This window comes from Silene latifolia, chromosome X (assembly GCF_048544455.1).
Source record: "Silene latifolia isolate original U9 population chromosome X, ASM4854445v1, whole genome shotgun sequence".
In the NCBI taxonomy this organism is placed as follows: domain Eukaryota; kingdom Viridiplantae; phylum Streptophyta; class Magnoliopsida; order Caryophyllales; family Caryophyllaceae; genus Silene; species Silene latifolia.
In genome coordinates, this window is record NC_133537.1 from 294,534,090 (window position 1) to 294,556,871 (window position 22,782).

At 38.8% G+C, this 22,782-nt stretch overlaps 2 long non-coding RNA genes across 2 annotated transcripts; both read right to left on the bottom strand.

The window, feature by feature from the left end:
* Nucleotides 1-2,872: 2,872 nt before the first annotated feature.
* LOC141621873 (uncharacterized) lies at nt 2,873-4,500 on the bottom strand. Its single transcript, XR_012532749.1, has 3 exons — nt 4,418-4,500; nt 3,137-3,284; nt 2,873-2,943 (listed from the first exon to the last, which is right to left on the bottom strand). It is a non-coding gene; the product is annotated as an uncharacterized LOC141621873 (long non-coding RNA).
* Nucleotides 4,501-4,711: 211 nt separating this feature from the next.
* On the bottom strand, nt 4,712-5,960 carry LOC141621872 (uncharacterized). The gene is made up of 4 exons (XR_012532748.1): nt 5,807-5,960; nt 5,660-5,726; nt 4,928-5,016; nt 4,712-4,843 (listed from the first exon to the last, which is right to left on the bottom strand). It is a non-coding gene; the product is annotated as an uncharacterized LOC141621872 (long non-coding RNA).
* Nucleotides 5,961-22,782: the final 16,822 nt, after the last annotated feature.

Consider the following 22,782-nt stretch of genomic DNA (forward strand, 5'->3'; position numbering starts at 1 on the left):
GAAACGATAAAGATTAGGATTAACCTTCGGTCCTAGTGCAAATTGGCAATGAGAGATCAAAGTAGATCTCCTCCTAAACGATGCACCCAAGATTGTCCGAGAAATGCCCTTGTGCTAGAATGAATCCCCTAATTGCCTTGCAATATTGAGAGGATTGTTTTGTGAGTTTGTGTTGGATGAGAGATCCGAATTTCGAGAGGCACTTTTCCCAAAACCCTAATTTTTGTTTTGCAAATGAATGATTAGGTTAAACAAGAGGAGGAGCTCTCCTTTTGTTCTCCTAATCTCGGTTTGGCCGAGTGGATCAAAGAGGAAATGGGCTTCCATTTTCTCCTTATGTTTAACTCGTGGTCCGAGGCTAAAATGTATACGACGCGGTGTTTATTATAAACTGTCATCGGTTATCGGATATTAAAACATCAACTAATAACACGGATTAGTTGAATTATTAATACATGTCCGACAAAGACAATATTGTATAATTATATTCAATATACATTTAATTAAATATAAAACGCTTATATTCAATTTTACGAATTAACCGCTTAATTCGTCTTAGCCATTATTATTTAATCCGTATTAAATAAAATATCTCAACATCATATTTTGACTAAATATTAGTCAAATAACTCAGACTAACTGGTTAGTCAAATTTGGCATCTACATGACTGTATTTTCATACCGTCACATCTCTCAAACGTATCCTATAGGTGTGACTTTTAGGGACCAGTTGATCACCGCCATCTGTATGACAATAACGTCAAACTTATCTAGCAAGCCAACCGTTATTGATAAACGTGGACCAACTGATTATGATACAAAAGTATACCCTTTGATCCTTTTAGAGATTTATAAGTCCTTGCACTAACTGTTAAGGACACCAGCCCCAACATGGTCCTCCATCTCGCTCCCAATATGAGGCGGAGGTGTCACAGTAATAGCAAAACATGACTCAACTATAGGAATATCTGCTACCCTATCAGAATCTACAGGGGAAACAGCATGGCAAGGTACAACTTGCATAGGTGCCCTACGAACACTAGATTGGGTGTATGTTAATTTCTCACCCCACACCATAAATGTCAATGTCTTTGCTCCTACGTCAATAATTGCACCAGCAGTGTGCAAAAATGGTCTCCCTAAAATAATAGGGGTATGGGTATCCTCAAGAATGTCCAACACAATAAAATCAATGGGTATAAAGATTTCCCAACCTGCACAGGAACATCTTCCAGGATCCCCAAAGGACGTGACAAGGAACGGTCTGCTATCTGGACAGTCATATTGATGCATTTAAACTCAGTCAAACCTATCTTTTTAGCTAAAGACAAAGGTAAGACACAAACACTGGCACCCAAATCACATAAAGCATTATTTATAGTATGGGTGCCTATGGAGCAGGGGATAGAAAAAGTACCTGGGTCAGCTAACTTAGGTGGAGATTTGTTTTGTAGGAGTGCACTACACTCCTCAGTAAAAGCAATAGTCTCCACCTCATCAAAACTTCTCTTACGAGTCAAAATTTCTTTCATAAATTTAGCATAAGAAGGTACCTGACACTACTACATTTAGATTCTATAGCAACACTTTGCTATTGTTGCATAATGTCATATAAATGTTGCAATAGAGTTTATGCAACACTTAATCAAGTGCTACATCAGGTCTTGTTGCATTAGGTCATTGCAACGCTTAATGCAACACTTTTTAATCTGAAGCAACACTTTTGAAAAGTGTTGCATTGGTCATGTTTATGCAACGCTTTTTCAATTGCAAAGGCAACATTTTTTATCTTCTAATGCAACATTTCTTATGTAAAAAAAGCAACACTTCCTCAACTAATGCAATACTTTTCATGTTGATAAGCAACACTTATATCAAATTAATGCAACATTTTTATTTTGGAAACACAACACTCGTTACGTCCTAAAACAACACTTATAATAAACAAATGCAACACTAATTTATTCAAAAACAACACTTAATAAAGTGCAACGACATAAGGACTTGTAAGGCACACAATAATTGTAATTCTCTCTAATTGTGCATTCAATTGATTCAGTCTCAAAAATATATGTCAATTACATTTCAAAAAAGGATCAAAAGTAGAACTTCGATCGCAAATGTTCAATTATTTAACTAAAACAAATATAACAAATGTTTAAATAGATCAAATAATAATTCTTAACGACTATTTGAAAGCTACTAATTATAAGTCTTCATTCTTGTATTGTGAGCATATATATGTTGCCAGCCGGACAAAAAATCAACCCGTCATCATTGTTAATACCTCAAATGCAACCTGTAACATAAAAAACAGAACATTAAAATAGAACATTATTAGATTTGAGGATTCAAAGGCTCAATAGGCATAGATGATACGTCACACTTAATTATCACGAAATAATAAATAATGCATTAAAGAACAACTAATTAACAAGGATGTGCAGAAAATAGAGTACGTGATTCTACACAAGGTGTAGCCTATGTGAAACGTTTGAGTTTGATCTGCAAAGGTAGGCCTGTCCAGCCATAATAATCACACCAGACTCATAGACCCTCTGTTCTCGATAGCCAGGCCATTTTTCTACCTTCACAGGATAAGCATACTAACCTGCCTTACTCTAACAATTCTGCATCATAAGTTCCAATCATAGCAGCCCTATTGACTACTCTATCTACCTACAGAATTTACTCTAACTACCTACTCTGCCTCATGCTACTAATAAGGTTTATCAATGGTCTGAATGGTTCAGAGGTACACAAGCATGCACCAGCATAGGTTTGATTGCAACTAAATCAATAAACCAACAACTCAAACTCAAAGATAAAAAAAAATTGCAATTGAAATAATAAACAAAATTAGGGTACAAACCTAATAAGAAAAGTCGCGAACGATGGTTGCTTCGTTCCCAATATGCCTTCGCTTTTTCTGGGTGAATCAAACTTGAGATTGAATGATTAAGAGACAGTGGATTGAATGCATGAAAGAGAAACGAAGAAGATACACGAACAGCTATAATATGAACAGATTAACGACAAAACCATGCATAACAGTTGCAACAACATGAAGCCAACACTAAAGTTCACATTAACCATTCAAAGACGTGACATGTTATAAGATTAAAGAAGAGTATACCTGAGCAACAGGGTTTTCTTTGAGTAGCATAAAAGCTTAGAGTGCTCCTTTTGAAACAGAAGACTCGTGAGTGATGCAAGCTTTGATTTCATGGACTGAAGAAAGTGATCCCACACTTTCAGAAGATTTTAATGAAGAGAGGTATACCCTGCGTACACCAAATCACAACTTGGTGAATATCTAATTAACTGCACAAAGTAACGTGTAGCTAAAGTTGACGACACCTCAGTTCAATTCCAGAAACAAAATCTATCAACATTCAGAATATTTATGAACGTATCAGTTTAAATAAACATAATTCTCAGATTTCCCAAGATCACCAGCCAACTCTATTGGCACTACCATCTGAATAGCATCAAGGTCAAGTACTTTGACACTTTCACTTTAGCTACTACAGCCTGTCCAACTCCCAAACCATATGACTCAACATGATACTCCAGCAGTACATTTTAGTACGAAAACATGAAACTTTTTTCACAAAAATAGCTATGTCCAACATTGATACCGTCGTGTAAGACACTTGTAGCTAAGTCAAAATGGTGCAAACAATCACACAAGGTCGACGTTATAAATTTCAGATACTACTCGGAAATTAGAGTCTTAAGACACATCGCCTTCAACAGCCACCATTACAACAACAATTAGGAAAAAAGATTCTCTTTCATATGTAATCCTGTCCCAAAGTGAATTTGGATTGGCTAGCTCATAAAGTAGATTGATTGAATCAAGTTTTGGTATATATTCACGGAATCCAGAAGGCCTTTCAACCCCGATGATTCAATTAACAAGTAAATTTAAATGAATAACAAAGTGACAAACTCAATTAATTAGCTAAAAAATAAGTACAATAAGTTCAAGACTAAAGCATGAAGTTCAAGTAATCCGATCAAAGCATAAAGTTCAAAACATCAGACCACAAAAACCAAAGTTGCCCATTAAAAATAAAACATCTCTCAATTCACCATGACAATTAGGCAATTTGCTAATGTTAACACTCAAGAAGACCTAAAATTTACAACTAGACCACAAAACTTACATTATGATCAATTCATCAAAAGAATAATAATCTCCACTAAACTATATAGGAGCACAATATATACCAAATCACATAGCAAGTTGCCTAAGAAATCCCAAAAGTTTTGCCTTTATTACTACCATGTGATAGTATAACTATTTAACATACAAGATTAGTCGATAAATGACAGTATGTTCAACCTAAACCCTACAAAACAAAGAAAAACCAAGATAAATTGATTAGAAATCAGAAGGAAGTGGAATTACCCTTGTTGCACGGAAATCGTAACAAATCGCACCAATTAGCTCACAGATCTCTATTCCAATTTCCTCTCTGCTCAAAGATTTGCTAATAAAATCGTCAGAGATCGCACAATGAAGATAAAAGAATAGATAACCTAAATGACTAATATCTAAGCCCGTTAATAGCACATTGGAACTCAAAAGAGTAAACCTAAATGTTCTATTTGAATACGCCTTTACAACAATTTGAAAAAGTATAACAAATGCTACCCGGTATAGTACCATCCAACTGCATCAAATAAAGTAGAAAGGGCTTACATAATTCTTTTATTGCTTTTCTCGAATTCGGACCGAGCACTCGGTCGTTGTCCAACTCCAAGTCTTGGATAAACGATTCATAAATGCTCCAATAAATTCTTCGTCATCAGCACAAGTATCACGCAACAATTCCTTCACAAAATAAGCAGTGATCACAACAGAGAGCTAGATTTTAACATTAATGATGACAATGACGATGATTGCCATTGTTTTAACTTGTTCTTAATCGGAATACAGCTGAAGATGACAATGATTTGCCATGTTTGAGGTGCCAAAATTGTCCAAAACCAAAACCATTGTACAACCTACAAGACAAGTGTGGTTCAAAAACATAAGCTCAACCTTGAAATCTAATGCTTTTTAGGCATCATAAACAAAACTTAAGAGTGGGGAGTAGTGTTATAAGGAGAATGTAAAGGAATGAAGATGAATGGAAATTTAAGTTCATTCACTCCATTTTGCACAACCAACCACATGGCCAATTCCATAACCAGCCAGAAGTCTTTGGAGCATAGCATAGATGAAACCGTACTTTTTACATATATAACTTGGCTATAAGTTCCCGGAAAAAAAAAAGAAATTGCAATGGAACTAAACATCACAAAACAGGAACCAAAACCAAGAAACAAAACAAAAATCATAACACAATGTTGAGCGACAAGTTGTTTAGTCCTTAATCCAACAGTTGCCAAAGCAAGCAACCACCTTTAGTCAACGTGGAGAAGCATAACAGTCTTGTCTCCTGTCTCAACCTCCTAATTTGACACCGAATAATTACAGTTTTTGCATAACTTCTGCCTTCAAGCAATCTGTCACAAATTTACTCCTATTGAGTATAACAATCTAACATACAAGATTAGCCATAAATGACCATACATTCAACATAAATCCTAAAAAACAAACAAAATCGACCTAAATTAATTAGAAATGAGAATAAAGAGGAATTACCTTCGTTTCTCAGAAGTCGTAAGAAATCGCAACAATTGGCCCATAATCTCCATTCCAATTTCCTTCCCTAATCGAAGATTTTGTTAATAAAATCGTCAGAAATCGCAAAATTGAAGAGAAAAGAAGAGAAAGATGTTGATTGAGTACCTGGCGGCACCAAAGGTGGTTAATTATCATAAAACCCCAGAAAAATGAGAGGAATTTGGGGGAAGTCGGAGATAGGAAAGTAAGAGGGTTGGAAGGTAGATCGAAGATGAAGGGCGATAAGCATAAAAAAGGAAGATCGAAAATGAAGGAACACATTTGTATGAGCTGAGAATGGAGATGATATGCAAAATTCAATTTAGGGAAATGGGTATACACATACAGGTGATACAGACATAGAGGACCGATTTATTATTAAATTATTATACAAACATTAGGCATCGGTCTTAAAATTAGCCGTAGCCTTTTCTTTTTTTAGGCCTCGGTCTTCTAATGGAACCGTAGCCTTTTGCTTGGTCCCACATTTACGGCTTCGGTTGTTTTTCAATAACCGTAGCCTTTTACAATAGGCTATGGTTATTTTTAGCGACCGTAGCCTATTCTAGGCGCCTAATGTCATTTTTCTACTAGTGAAAGGAGAAGCAAAGAGACGGTGGAAGTGTCGAATGAGAAAGGACGAAGAATATCGAAGAGTTTTTGTTACTGTATCAAATAAATGAATTGAATGACGCGTGATGGAAGGAATTGAAAGATTGAATAATAATATTGATTATTGATGGGAGATTCCAAAAAATAAAAAGTGGCGCACAAACAAAATTTTCAGTAAAATGTTTTGAGCGGCTGAACAAAAAAATGAAATTTTTATAAAGGGTTTATAACTTATGTGATATAAGTGTTGCACAAGTGTTGCGACAAAATGCAACATTTGTATAAAAACGTTGCACTTCGAGTAATACATTGCAACACTTATATTAAAGTGTTGCCCTATGTAAGTAAAAGCAACATTTATAAATTAAGCGTTGCTTAATTAACTGAAAATTGCAACACAAACCGTAAGTGTTGCACACAAAATGTTGCATTAGGTCTATTTTTGTAGTAGTGTGAGTAATGAGTTATGTGAATGGAACGGATACCTGGAGATTCTTGACTAGCTTGGTGAACTTCCCAAATTGTTGCTTAATCTTGGTATTCAGCTGTCGGTTCGGAAATGGGAGCTTGATCACAATTGGTGGCTCAACAGCTTTCTTCTCTTTATCAGCATTTGACTTCTTAGCAGCACTAGAAGTCGAATCATCAGAAATAGGCAATGTATTAACAATCTTGTCATTGACATTCGATTCTTCAATAACCAAGTTAGCATCATCTCTAGGCATCTCCGGTCCATCATAAGTAAAACCACTCCTTAGGTTGATAACATTAACCGTTTTATGTGGTTTATCTGGCTGAGAAAGCAAGGCACCCGGCTGCCTACTTGAATTTTGGCTTGATAATTTAGCAACTTGATTGTCCAAAATTTTATTGTGAGCCAACAATTGAGTAATTAGAGCCTCCTGATTCTGTGAAGCCGCCATTTGCTATTGTAACATGTCTTTAATTTCCGACATATCATTGTTTGAAGCTTGAGAAGGAGGTTGCATCTGTTGAAACTGCTGTTGAGGCGGCCAATTAAAGTTCCCTTGTGGTTGATTACCACGATTCTGAGGAATGACATACGCATTGGTCGGCGGCGGGGTAAGATTTTGCACATTGTAGAAATTTGAGTACAGGCTACCTTGCTTGAAAGACTGATAGGCATGAACTTGTTCTATAGTACTCATACATCCAGCTCCAACATGACCATTAGTACCACATCTCTCACAAGGGACCTCTTGTTGAACCAAAGCATGGACTGTCTGCTGTTTACCCAAAGATTGGATAGTCTTTAGCTTTGCAATTTGTGCAGTCAATGCCTCTAACTGAACTGCAACAACGCCATCTAAACTACCCCCTCTTGTACTACCTCTGGGGTTACCATACTCAGCAGTGTGAGTAGCTATCTCATCGATCAATTTCCAAGCATTGACATCAGTAGTGTTGCTTTAAAACCTCCCATTGGCAGAATAATCAAGTAAGGCTATATGATAGTCATACAACCCATTATAAAACCGATTGCATAAAACCAGATCTGGAAGCCATGATGGGGAACAGACCGAATTAGTCTCTTGAAGCGAACCCACGCCTCACTCAGGTCTTTAGTGGGGCCTTGTTCGAAACTTGAAATTTGGCTTCTAAGAGCATTGGTCTTTTGTGGTGGAAAATACCTCTTGTAGAATGCAAGAGGTAGTGTATTCCAATCAGTAATACCATGTGCCTCCATGTCCAAATCGCGTAACCACTCCGCAGCACCATCTCGTAGAGAGAAGGGGAAGAGAACCTGTTTTACTTGGTCTTGGGTTACCCCAGCAGTCAAAGGGATGGAGCAGCAGTATGTAACGAACTTCTCCATATGTTTGGCAGGATCTTCAGTAGCTGCTCCTCCAAATATGTTTCCCTCTACTAGGTTAATATAGGACGGACGGATATCGAAGGTGCCATTATCGGTGGTGGGTAGCTTGAATCCCTTAGGAATGGATGCAAGGGTGGGCTCTGAATGGCTTGCTAATGTAGCCATGATCATATTACAGAAGTAGATGTGTCTTCCTCTAAAGAGTGATTTTCTGCAATAAAAGCGGCGTAGGCTGAATCAAGCGTACTCAAGTCTTCTGCTTGATATACCTCCTTCCAAAAGTTTCATCTAGCATGAAGAGTCCTCTCTGGTTCTGGATCAAACGGTATGAGTTCAGACCTAAAAGACTTGGGCATAAACAAACTAGCACTGAAAGGTGAGAAACGGCCTCTAGGAACACATGTTCCTTGAGACAAGAGACAAACTAAAATAAAACAAACAGAAAAATGCGTCGCCTCTCCGGCAACGATGCCAAAATTTGACAAGGCTGTCGCAACCTTTCAAAAATAACCAACTAGGTCTCTAACTAATATACTCAGGGAAGTCGGGATCGTATCCATAGAGATGCTAATTGCGATCTATTTGCTAATTCAAGTCTGTCTAAGTAACGGGGTTTGTTTGATTTTTGTTCTAAACTAAAGCAATAAAATAAAAGGTTTAAAGAAAGAAATTGAGTCGAGAAAAATATAAGAGAAAGCAGCTAGGACATCGGTTCAACATGGATTATTACGGGTCATAGGTAGGGTCATAGGTTAGTCTCAATCTATGTCTCCCCTAAATCCTAGCAAAAGGAGATTTAGTTACTCTTATTGAAACTTGCGATAACAATTGAATAAGACGATAGAGGGAAGGAATACATAATTAAATTAATTGAGAAATTAAATAACATAAAATAAGACTAATAATAATAAGAAGAGAAAATATAAAAATTAAACAAGATGAACGAAAAGGAGAAAAGGGAATTAAAATTACCGATTGGAAATTGAGTATGAGCAATAGAGAAGGAGAAGAAATTCTAGATCTAAAGTTTTAGAGAAGAGAGTACGTAATAATGTTTCTAACTGTCTCCTTGCATAAAGTAAAGTGTGAAAAGTGTAAACCTAATAGAAAAATACAAGAGCTTTTATACTAAAGCCCAAAACATTAAACCAACTAAACACAAAACTTGACTATCCGTGTACTATGTCGATCGACAATGGGGCTTGGTCGATCGACAGTGTGTATAAGGTCGATCAACAATGGGAACTTGGTCGATCGACAAGAGCAAAACTCACCAACAGTGTTCCTCTTGTGTCGAATGAACAATGTCTATCGACATATAGAGCAAGTGGTCGATCGGCATTAAATGCTTGTCGATCGACATTGAGCAAAGCCTTGAATATAGCGTGAATCTGTGTCTAATGAAGGTGTCTATCGACATAGTGTAGCAAGTCTATCGACAATGTGTAGGGTGGTCGATCGACACTCAGCTGAATGTCGATAGACATCATATAAGTTTCAATAGACAACATGTATGTTGTCAATAGACAAAGAGTAAAAACTTCAATCTTTGATGGAGTCTGTGCCTATTGGCAATGTCTAACGACATATAACCCCCCGTCTAAAGATAATAGCAACAAGTCAAAAGAATGTATAAAATTCCATTCCTTGCTCTTCTAAGCTCATCTAAACTCTTCCAAGCTTCTCTCTTGTTCCTTTACCGAATGGATTTGGCTTCTAAATGCATAAGTGAGTCGCAAACCTACAAGAGACATGAAACACACCCATAGTAGTAAATACGGGAGGAAATGGAATGAAATAATCAAATAAGCATATATAAATGCGTGCCAAGTATGTGAATGAATGCATACAAAAGGTACGCATCAAAAACCCACTGGAATGATTCATGATCTTCCTGGGCAATCAATGCCCCACAAAATGTTAAGGACCGCTTATGGTGATCTACACCGGTGAATGGTGTGAAAATCATATCATAATTGTTGGTCGAGTATGTTGGGTCGTACGATACTGCATCTCCAAATAACGAGTAGTTCCTTCCAGCAGTTTTGTCAGTCCGGATTGCCCTACGAAGGCTATTATCCTCATCAACTTCATAATCAAAATAAAACCCCTACCTATTTTCTGCCATATTCTTGAACCGATCTATGAACAATTGCACGTCCCGTTAATGGATGAAGCATTTCACATCTCTGTGGAAGTTCTTAAAATCAGTTAACGTAGCACCAATGTTCTCGAACCCATTTACGTGTTCCTTACATATGTTGTACGTCCTTGTTGCTCCTATCCTCAACTGCAATGAAAAATATATCCTGATTAGTGCTGACTATTAATCAAAACTTCAATGATCACTCGACAAAAAGTTCTTACCTATCTCTTAGACCTTTTTGTATAACTTCAAAAAACAGTATGCATAACTCCATTAATGGATTGTGAAACTTCTAATTATTTATAACTCTTAAATCTTGATGTATAACTTCACCTGAGATTATGTATAACTCTTAGAACTTTCTGAATAACTCTTAGACCCTTTTGTATAACTTCTACTAATATTATGTATAACTCTTAGACCTTTCTGTCTAACTCAAGACATCAGTATGTATAACTCTAGTAATGGATTGTGAAACTTCTAATTATTTATAACTCTTACTGTAACACCCCCATACTCCAAGTGCCTTACCAGGACCACTCAGGTATGAAGACATCACCATCTCGGTCGCCCGAGGTATGATAATCAAATAGACAAAACAGAAACAACGTTTATTATAAATAGTTTAATGAATAAATACAATCCTCAAACCAAACCAAAGTACGATACATTATTCCAAACTATCTGTTATCAACTGAAATGTAAATAAATGCTAAACTACAGCGGAAGACTCTATCGTCATGTCGTGGCCATCCCAGCTATCCCAGTACTCATCTCTATACATGTTCAATATCTGCTCACCATCCCCGAATGGATCACCGCAGGTTTACAAAACAACACCGGGGTCAGTACTAATCACACAATTAATATAGACAACAACAATAAGGCAAACAGACAGCTGAACTGTCACACACACACACAACACCACCAACTCCCATCATCTCAATACTGACTGTCCACTGGACCAGCCCTGCCAGTGGGGGACCGCAGCCGTTCCCACCTAAGCCCCGCTCATCGTACGAGCGATAACCCTGTCCCCTTAATGTGCACATCCCCTTCCGTGGCGGGTTCCACGAAGGGCGAAACTAGGGCGTGAAGTCACTCCCGCAAGTGACCCCACTCAGCCGAGAACGCATCTCGAGAGCCATAGACAACCAATCACAATCACAATCACAATCACAATCACAATCATCATATCAAACAACTAACTACAGACATCACCAATATCCCATTATGGGACTAATACCGAGTAGGAAATCCTACCTGGAAAGCACAACACGCAGACGGTATCTACAATTTGTATCAAAACGGCTCCTCTACGAATTCTCCTCCTATCATACAGCACATAAAGACTACACATCACAAACTACACACCAAAACCCCCAATTCCTAAATTAGGGTTTCACCAATCTTAACAAAACATTATAGAAATTATATTAAAAGCTTACCCTCGACGCAAGGAATCCAACGACACGAACTACGATACGAACCGACCGTCGTCGAACTCGGAATTGTCAAGAACGCGATTAGGAAGAAGAACTAGTTGCTTTCTCTCTTAAACAGGTTTTAGGTTTTGTAAAAAGTGATTTAAAACAATGACGAATATGTTTAAATACCTTAATTGCGTAATTAACAAAACCCGAGAAAACTCCCCCGTAAAACGGACACTCGATCGAGTACCCAAGGTACTCGATCGAGTACCCCTTACTCGATCGAGTACCCCAGCTACTCGATCGAGTACCCAACAGTCGAAACTATTTTACTTCGCAACTAGCCCATACTCGACGGAGTAAGGGCTACTCGATAGAGTACCCCCAAGACATATAAATACGGAGTATTACAGTCTTCCCTCCTTAAAAGGAACTTCGTCCCCGAAGTTCAAACCACTACTAAACAAAGGTACTCCCATAAGCCTCCCGACTCGAAGGTCAAACAAAACACAACGTAAAGCATGATACTAACCCAACTTATCCCGACAAACATACCGACACAACATATAAAAGGTGTATAAAACTCTTAAAAACTCTCGCGATCATCTCCTACCCCCCTAAAAGAAACAAGGTTACGTCCCCGTAACCATACATACCTGATCAAAAAGGAAAGGGTAACGCTCTTTCATGATATCCTCTGCCTCCCATGTAGCTTCCTCAGTCTCGTGGTTAGACCAAAGGATCTTAAGCAAAACTGTCTCACCACTCCTAGTCTTTCTAACCTTTCGGTCTAGGATCTGCTTAGGCACCTCAAGGTATGATAAAGACTCATCAAGCTCTAAGTTCTCTGCCTCCAACACATGTGACGGGTCACTCACATACTTCCGCAGCTGCGATACATGAAACACATTATGCACTCTCTCCAACGCAGCTGGTAAAGCCAAACGATAAGCAACTTCCCCAACTCGCTCTAAGATCTCATAAGGCCCTATAAACTTCTGACTTAGCTTGCCTTTCTTCCCAAATCTCATAACCCCACGCATCGGAGACACTTTCAGAAGAACCTTGTCCCCAACTTGAAACTCTATGTCCCGACGATGTAGATCTCGCATAACTTTTCTCGTCGATCCGGGTTGCTCTCATCCGTTCCCCGATCATCTTAACTGTTCCACCATCTCATGCACCATCTCTGGTCCTAAAACCACGCCTCGGCACTATCGTCCCAACAGATTGGACTCCGCATCTCCTCCCATACAAAGCCTCAAACGGTACCATACCAATACTGGTGTGATAGCTGTTGTTGTAAGAAAACTCTATCAAGTCCAACCTCTCGCTCCCAGCCTACCACCAAAATCCATCACACAAGCTCGCAACATATCCTCAAGAGTCTTGATTGTTCTCTCGCCGCCCATCTGTCGCAGGATGAAATGTCGTACTCATCTTCAAAGTCGTTCCCAACGATTCCCGCAACTCCTTCCAAAACCTCGATATAAATCTCGCATCACCATCGGACACTATGTCCTTAGGGACTCCATGCAACTTCAGCACGTTCTTTCGATAGGCCATAGCCAATTGTGCCTTAGTCCATGTATCTTTCATTGGAACAAAGTGAGCTGACTTGGTCAGACGATCCACTATCACCCAAATCATGTTGTTACCTTGTTGACTCTTAGGCGGACCACAATGAAATCCATGGAAATGGATTCCCACTTCCACTCAGGCACCTCTAAAGACCGAATCTTACCTTGTGGTCGTCATTGTTCCCCTTTAACTCTCTGGCATGTCAAACAACGGGACACAAACTCATCTGTCTCTTTCTTCATCCCAGGCCACCAAAACGTTTTCTTCAAATCTTTGTATAGCTTGTCTCCACCTGGATGAATTGAATATGGTGTGCAATGCGCCTCTGTCATGATTGTCTTTTTCAACTCCTCATCATTCGGAACACACCACCTACCATCAAACCTCAAGCTACCATCTGTATGAATGGAAAACCGGGACACTTCCCTTTCTCTACTCGACTCTCCACTCCACTATCTTAGGATCCAAAGCCTCGCTTATCCCGAATGTCATCATAAAACTCCATATGTCTTGTCATATCACCCATAGCATCTCCTTTCGCATCATATGAATCCCAAAGCTCGCTACCACATCCTCACCTCATCAAAGATAGAGTCGTACACAAGGAATGTACACTCTTTCTACTCAAAGCATCAGCAACAACATTGGCCTTCCTTTCATGGTAGATGATTTCCATGTCGTAATCGCCAATCAGCTCCATCCACCTCCTCTGTCTCATGTTCAACTCCTTCGCGTGAAGATGTATTTGAGACTCTTGTGATCGAAAATACTTTAAAGATTGCTCCATAAAGGTAATGTCTCCAAATCTTGAGAGCAAACACCACCGCACCCAACTCCAGATCATGAGTAGGGTAGTTCTCCTCATAAGGCACCGGTGCCTAGAAGCATAGGCGATCACTTTACCATTCTCGCATCAACACACATCCCAACCCATTCTTCGAGGCATCCGTATAAACCTCGAAATTCTCGCTCCCCTTCAGCAATGCTAGGACAGAGCGTGGTCAAACGCTCCTTTAAGGTTTGGAACGCCGTCTCACAACTCTCATCCCAACGAAACCTGTTCTCTTTCCTCATCAACGCCGTCATCGGTCTAGCTATCTTGGAGAAATCTTTCACGAACCGTCTGTAGTATCCAGCTAAACCCAAGAAACTTCTAACCTCAAAGAACATTCTTCGGTGCTTCCCACTTTGTCACAGCCTCAATCTTTGCCGGATCCACAACTACCCCATCTTTAGAGATTACATGCCCCAGAAAAGCAACTTTCTCTAACCGGAACTCACACTTGGACAAACCTTAGCATACAACTCGTGATCCCTCAAAGTCTCGCAACACGATCCTCGATGCTCCTCATGCTCCTCCTTAGTCTTAGAGTAGACCAAGATATCATCGATAAACACCACTACAAATGGTCCAAGAATCGCTCAAGATCCTATTCTCAAATCCATAAACACTCCCGGCGCATTAGACAACCCAAACGGCATCACCACATACTCATAATGGCCATACCTTGACGTGAAAGTTGTCTTTGGTATGTCCACCTCTCTAATCTTCACCGATGATACCCGACATCCAAATCAATCTTAGAAAAGACGTTGCACCGCTCAACCGATCAAACAGGTCATCTATCCTTGGCAAAGGATACTTGTTCTTTATCGTCACACGGTTCAGCTCCCTGTAATCTATGCATAGCCTCAAGCTCCCATCTTTCTTCTTCACGAACAGAACTGGTGCTCCCCAAGGCGATACACTTGGTCTAATGTATCCCTTCTCTATCAAATCATCCAACTGCTTCCTAAGCTCCTCCATCTCCTTAGGACCCATACGGTACGGTGCCTTAGAGATTGGCCTCGTCCCCGGTTTCAACTCAACGGTGAAATCTATCTCCCTCTTCGGTGGCAACCCCGGAATCTCCTCCGGAAAACATCTCGCAAACTCTCCCACCACTTTGGTATCTCATCAATCTTTGGACTTTCTATCCGGTCATCTCTCACATGGCATAAGATCAAAGGACATCCCTTCCTCGATACGACTTCAAAGTAACAAATTTTGCAATCAACTTAACTTTGGGTTTGACTAGAAACCCACGATAAGACACACTTACACCCTTTGGACCCCTTAAGGACACCTTCTTTTGATGACAGTCTATCTTAGCTTTATACTTTCCTAACCAATCCATCCCAACTATCATCTCAAAACCATTAAAAGGAAACTCTAGCAAGTCTACAGGGAAATCGACTTGCCCAACTATCAAAGATACATCTCTAAACAACCTTCCACACGATACAGACTCACCCGAAGGTATGAAAACTCGCTCACTAACAGACTCATATACTCTCAAACCCAACTGTTTTACATGACTCAAGACACAAACGACCGAGAAGCCCCAATCAAACAAAACAAACGTAGGAATACCATTAACAAGGAATGTACCGGTGATAACATGCGCATCTTCCTCATTTGCCTTCTTGTCCATCATGAACAACTTGCCATGGTCTTCTCGCCCACCTCCCTGGACAAGATCTTGGCGATGCGGTCGGTTTAGCACCCGACCCTTGATTGTTGTTGTTGTTGTTCATCGGTGTCTTCTGATAAGAATTACCGCCGTTGCGGTTGCCTCCACTCGGTAGCTCGACCTCCCGGTTTGGCCATGATCCACCTGGTCATTGCTCGCAAAGCTCGCGTGCGGGTCTCTGAACAGATCCTGGTGCACTCGTGCACTCATGTCTCTTGTGGCCTACACCACCACAACCAAAGCAGGTCACTCCCCAACTATTACTCACACTCCCTCGGCCTCGCCCAAAGGAAGTCCCAGCACTAAACCCAGACCCAGAAGAAAATCCCTTAGATTGATTGTGGTTGCCTTTCTTGAAATTAGATTGGCCACCACCCTCGCTCTCAGACTTCCTCTTCTCTCCACCTGACCTCTCCTGAGCCATCTCCACTAGTCTCTCGGCTCTCCCGACCCTCTCATACGCTTTCTTTACATCGGTAAGGACTCCACGGGTAACTTATCCATAATTTTCGTGGTTAGCCCTCTCTCAAACCTCAAAGCGATTCTCCTCACACAAACCCATATCCTCGGCATATCTAGATTTCTCATTGAACGCCTATAGTACTCAGCCCACAGACATCTCGGCGAGTCATCTTAAACTTGTCGAACTCCTCTCTCAACTTACTCCTCACATGTTTTGGTACGAACTCCTTCCTCATGACCCTACGAAACTCCTCCCAAGGTATAGCGGGTAACCCTTGGTTGGTATATATCTCCTTGGCACTCACTTTCACTGAATCCCACCACTTGCCACCGCCTCCCTCGGATAGAATGCGGTCGATCCACTCTCATCTCATCGGACGGTGAACTAAATCTAGTATGTTCTCCATCTCCCTCAGCCAACTATCAAGAAGGTTAGGCTCCTCAACTCCCTTGTACTCCTTCGGGTTAAACCTCGCAATATAGAGGCTGACTTTAGCATGGTCAACCTCCTTCTCCTTATCCTTATTCTTGTCCTCATTCACTTTCTTTAAGGTCTCAGTAAGAGCATCTTGGTGTTCTAACATCTTTACGATGTCATCCATGGTCATAAGCTCTGCTCTCGCGTACAAAGCATTTCTCTTTGGCGGCATCTTGAAACTATACATATATAAGAAAGGGTAGATATGAACATACGTACTAAACTTCAAAACACGAAAACACGCTGCCCAGAACCTACTCGATCGAGTATCCAAACCCACTCGATCGAGTGACGGGCTACTCGATCGAGTGCCCCCATGTACTCGATCGAGTGCCCAAACTCCAGAACCAAACAGACTTTCTGATCTCTAACCCACTCGATCGAGTATCTAGGCTACTCGATCGAGTGTTTTACTCGATCGAGTACCCCTAGTTACTCGATCGAGTGCTAAAACGCGATTCGGAATCAAAATCGCAAAAAACCCACCGTCGAGTCGGTCCACTCGATCGAGTATCACTAGTACGTAAGAGCTACCCGCATATTACGTCATATGCTAACATGCTAACCTTATAAAATCACATGATATCATGATAAATATGCTACGCATCTATTCTACTATCAACAAGATCAATTCATCATGCTATTAAAGCCACATTGTAAACATCCAACATGCTATTCCAACATCAAGTCCACACATTTATTACTTTTCTTTCACATTCTCAACTTCCTACTTCAACACCAACCAATCAACACACTTCATCACTTTGTTGCACAAGTTAATCAAACACACAGATGACTCGACAAACACTTTCCCCATGTGACCGGTTCAAAGTTGTAGGGCGACCCCCGCGACTTTAGGACGTCTCCCAAGCCTTTGCACTAGCTCCTACAACTTTTACCCCGGGTTCATTTTAATTGACTCCCTATGTTCATTAAGTTCATTGGTTACAGGTTTCAGGATCGTCGCTCTGATACCATTTGTAACACCCCCATACTCCAAGTGCCTTACCAGGACCACTCAGGTATGAAGACATCGCCATCTCGGTCGCCCGAGGTATGATAATCAAATAGACAAAACAGAAACAACGTTTATTATAAATAGTTTAATGAATAAATACAACCCTCAAACCAAACCAAAGTACGATACATTATTCCAAACTATCTGTTATCAACTGAAATGTAAATAAATGCTAAACTACAGCGGAAGACTCTATCGTCATGTCGTGGCCATCCCGGCCTATCCCAGTACTCATCTCTATACCTGTTCAATATCTACTCACCATCCCCGAATGGATCACCGCAGGTTTACAAAACAACACCGGGGTCAGTACTAATCACACAATTAATATAGACAACAACAATAAGGCAAGACAGACAATTTGAATCATACACACACACACACACAACACCACCAACTCCCATCATCTCAATCGATCGGTCCTTTGGACGGACCACTCGCCCGATGGGGGACCGCGGCCGTTCCCACCTAAGCCCCGCTCATCGTACGAGCGATAACCCTGTCCCATTAATGTGCACATCCCCTTCCGTGGCGGGTTCCACGAAGGGCGAAACTAGGGCGTGAAGTCACTCCCGCAAGTGACCCCACTCAGCCGAGAACGCATCTCGAGAGCCATAGACAACCAATCACAATCACAATCACAATCACAATCACAATCATCATATCAAACAACTAACTACAGCACATCACCAATATCCCATTATGGGACTAATACTGAGTAGGAAATCCTACCTGGAAAGCACAACACGCAGACGGTATCTACAAATTTGTATCAAAACGGCTCCTCTACGAATTCTCCTCCTATCATACAGCACAATAAAGACTACACATCACAAACTACACACCAAAACCCCAATTCCTAAATTAGGGTTTCACCAATCTTAACAAAACATTATAGAAATTATATTAAAAGCTTACCCTCGACGCAAGGAATCCAACGACACGAACTACGATACGAACCGACCGTCGAACTCGGAATTGTCAAGAACGCGATTAGGAAGAAGAACTAGTTGCTTTCTCTCTTAAACAGGTTTTAGGTTTTGTAAAAAGTGATTTAAAACAATGACGAATATGTTTAAATACCTTAATCGCGTAATTAACAAAACTTGAGAAAACTCCTCCGTAAAACCGGACACTCGATCGAGTACCCAAGGCACTCGATCGAGTACCCCCTTACTCGATCGAGTACCCCAGCTACTCGATCGAGTACCCAACAGGTCAGAAACTATTTTACTTCGCAACTAGCCCATACTCGACAGAGTAAGGGCTACTCGATAGAGTACCCCAAGACATATAAATACGGAGTATTACACTTACACCTTTATGTATAACTTATACTTGTATTATGTATAACTCCTAGACTTTAATGTATAACTTCAGCCAACAATATGTAAAACTCCACTAACGGTTTGTGAAACTTCTAATTACTTATAACTCTAAAATCTTGATGTATAACTTCATCTGAGATTATTTATAACTCTTAGAACTTTCTGTATAACTCTAGATAACAGTATGTATAACTCCAGTAATGGAACGTAAAACTTCTAATTATGTGCAACTCCTAGACCTTTCTGTACAACTTCTACTAATGTTATGTATAACTCTTAGACCTTTCTGTACAACTTCTACTAATATTATGTTTTACTCTTAGACCTTTCTGTATAACTCTAGATAACAGTATGCATAACTTCAGTAATGGATTGTGAAACTTCTAATTATTTATAACTCTTAGACGTTTATGTATAACTTAAACTTGTATTATGAATAACTCCTAGACTTTTATGTATAACTTCAGCTAACAGTATGTATAACTCCAGTAATGGATTGTGAAATTTATAATTATTTATAACTCTAAGATCTTGATATATAACTCCAACGTAGATTATGTATAACTCTTAGACATTTATGTATAACATCAACTAATCCTGTTTGTCATTCAATTACTGGAGTTTTGATTAATAGTTGACTAACCCTTGAGTTGTAGATTATCAGGTACTTGTGAAAATCTTCTATGTTCTGCGACGTCTTTTGAAACTGTCGATCGTGAATAGATATAAGCTCGTGATTATACCCCATGTGGAATCGGTCAATTACCAAGACGTCATTCTTCATAAATAGCCCGATTCACGCTTTTCACCCTACCCTCTTGATTGTATATTTCCTTTGCTTCGCACGTGTTAATCCCCAATGCGTTTCTTGTTCCCTTGTTTCGGCCTCATTATTTTTTTTATTACCTCGCCTTTTGGGACATATGTGAATCCCTCTCTGTTGCAAACTAATAACTTTGACTTGATTTCCCCGTCACGCCATTTTTTCGTTGTATACTTTCGAACATCAAACGCACAGGCCAGTGCATAAATTTTATAAAATGTCACTGCCTCGCCGATTTCAAAAAATTGTTGTCCTACACAAGGAGTAAACTCCCTTGCTAAATGCTTGCAATACTCAGCCTCCGCTTCTTTTTCCCATCCCTTACGACCCACTCATTCTGAACAGAACCGCACATCCATGAAATTGTAAGTTGAAAATATATATTGCATTATATGTAGTTAATTAACACGACATGAGATGATGAACGTCAAGTACCATTATATTTAACTCTAATAAAGATATATGCAACTTCAACTCACTGCACGTCTAACTTCTATCAGGATATATTTAACTTCAAAGCAATGTAGGTGTAACTTCAATTGAGGAATGTATAACTTCAATCAGAACATGAATAACTCTAAGCATAAAATGTATAACTCCAACTCCAATACAATATAGCTTCAACCTCGATTTGTATAACTGTAACTCTACAAACTGTGTAATTTTAACCTTACTAGTTATATGAAGCTCTATGAGTTACATAAAAGAAAACCTGACGTTAAAAGCCACCTCTTTGAAGCTACATTTATCCTGACTGAAGTTATACATTACATATAACTTTAATCAGGATATATGTAACTTCAAAGCAATGTAGGTATAACTTCAATTAAGGAATGTATAACTTCAATCAGAACATGAATAACTCTATCTATTCAATTCCTAGCTTGAGTATTATAACTTGAATTCTGTAACTGTGTAACGTCTACCTTGATTTGTATAACTTCAGTGAGGATGTGTTTAACTTTAGCCCCCGCAGTAAAACAAATTTAAACCTATTTAATCAAATTACGTTGTTTAATAATATCTTAAATTTTAAATAAAGCTTAAGAATTACAAGAGTTATATAGTCTGTTAATTGAAGTTATACAAAAAGGATTATTTAATGAGTATATTCCATACTATTGGTGGTCTTCTTAAAATGCTCTAAACTTCAATTTAACCCACAATATACCATACAATTGACCTCCCTTTCTCATAATACACTCAATAACTGGCTACCTCTTTAGCAAGTCACTCCCACCTTCTCCAACCTTTGTCCACCAGATCATCATCCTTTACAACCACCAATAACCACAATCACCATTGCTCTATCTAAATTACTTAGCACCCACACATCAATCATACACAAAAAACTTCATAAATCTGCTTCATAAATTCATATTCACAAATAGTTAATGTTCAACTCTTTTTTTTGTTTTCATCCCTCCTTTTTTCATTCACAAATTTTTAAAAATCGAACAAAGTTTCCACATTTTATGTAAACAACAACTCCCATCACCATCATATTCCTTAGATCTAATAAAAATCAAGTGTAAAGATGCAAACTTTAGGTTTAAAACTTTGCCCAGATTCTAACATAACAAAAAAAAAAATACAAAATTGTTACTTGTTCTTCTCAAAGGAGTTGGGTTTTTCTCAAAGCAATAAAGAATCAAATTGATTCAGCACTAGAAGTGGCAGTATTCTTGCATGATGATGTCGATTTTTGTCAATTGTAACATAAAAAAGCTGCAAGATTGGTGATTGTTCTTCTTAAGATTGTTGCAAGATCCAAAGTTTCTCCATATTTTCGTAGATGTGGGCTTTTGTGCTTAATTCTTTGATTTTGTTGTTTCTTAATTCATTTTCGTACATCTCGAGTTTTTATATGAAGCAAAGCCTTTATTTTTTGTTGGGTTGTTCAAGTTTGTATAGTTATTTGTGGAACTAAATGAATTTAGTCTGGGGATGAAGAATTGTGGTATTTTGACGGTGAATGGTAGTTTAGGGGAAGAAGATGGAAGGTGAGTAGCGTTTTAGAAAGTCAGGGGTGCATTTAGGAAAAAAAAAGCATGATGGCTTGATGAAAAAGATGAAGAATGTGGACAAACACTTGTTTTTACCTGTTTTTACAGGTTATTTAAGGGGCAGTTCTATTAAAAGATAAAGGGTGGATTAGTTGGGTATAATGGTAGTTAAAATACAGTTTGGAGTATTTTGAGAAGAACCCCCATAGTATGGAGTATTCTCATTATATAATCTATACAAAAATGTGTAAGAGTTATAAAAAAACCCACTGAAGTTATAATACGTTATTTTATTAATATTTTCATTTTACAACAAAATGTTCAATCTGCATGATGTTCCTTATACATTATGTATAATTACAGAAGTTGTACAGTCTGTAATTGAAGTTATACATATAGGATTTAGAGTTTTACATAAACCCACTGAAGTTATAATACGTTCTTTATTAATATTTTAAATTTCCATAAAATTTGCCATCTACATGAATATATTATTATCACAAACTTAATAACAAATATTAGCAACGCCATGGTTTTATTTTTTCAAACCACTATGAAATGAACACTATGAAACCAAAAAAAAAAAAAAAGTCACAACAACCTAAATGATATTCATGAACAATAAGAAGTTCTTTGATATAGAATTGTTCATGTCCTACACAATAAGAAGTGCTTGATGAACTAAATAATTCATGTTAATTACTTAAAAATAAAGTACTCGTTGATTACAGCAAACGATACAAAAAAATAACCAAGAATACATTGATGAAGAAAACAAATAGATAACCAAGTTTTCCAACTCACCATTGACGGCAACTTCAATCTGCATATCATCCATTTGATGAATACTGACTGTCATTTTGATCAT